General features: G+C 46.1%; 1 pseudogene; it reads right to left on the bottom strand.

Annotated features, from left to right (window-relative positions):
* Positions 1–642, bottom strand: part of LOC119588183 — a 15,365-nt pseudogene that overhangs the window by 8,928 nt on the left and 5,795 nt on the right.

The following is a 642-nucleotide window of genomic DNA, read 5'->3' as shown; positions in this document are numbered from 1 at the left end:
TTTGGGTGTTTTGGGTGGGGGGTGTGTGTGTGTGTCAAAGCAAATTTCGAAGGGGATATTTTCAGGTTTCATTACCCGATATAATTATATATTGGGAAATATAAATACAGATTTTATTTTGCAACTGAAGAATTTTTTCTGCATTAAGTGAAAAACAATACTCATATTCATGCATAAATGTCGAACTTAATGCTGTATGGCGGCAGTGGCTGGATTAGGTTGGGAGTATTGCCCCTTTTCCTAACCCCACGTTTCTTACAAACCCTGAAACTGGGGGGGGCCCTGGAACCTCCCCTTCAGGTGCCCGGGCTTTCCTCACGGAGAACCCAGACGAGAAAACTGTGAACAAAAACATTGTTTCCATACTCCTACCTTACAAAATATTAAGCGGGAAAAGAAAAACCCCAAAAAGGAATGCAAAAATACACGAAAAGTAATCAATTAGGTTTGTAACAGAAAGATCAAAACCTTACGCCGGTGCGGGGGGGGGGGGGGCAAAGCCCCTGAGGACCGCGCGCGAGGATTGGGACCCGGGTCCCCGACCCCCCCTAGGCCACACGGACCGCCAGAAATGCCACCTCGAAAACCCCAAACCCAAACCATCTAGCGCAGAAAGGTTGAAAAAAAGACTTGTTTTTGAGC

Source organism: Penaeus monodon, chromosome 23 (genome assembly GCF_015228065.2).
Source record: "Penaeus monodon isolate SGIC_2016 chromosome 23, NSTDA_Pmon_1, whole genome shotgun sequence".
NCBI lineage: Eukaryota > Metazoa > Arthropoda > Malacostraca > Decapoda > Penaeidae > Penaeus > Penaeus monodon.
This window is presented reverse-complemented; position numbering and strand designations above follow the sequence as displayed.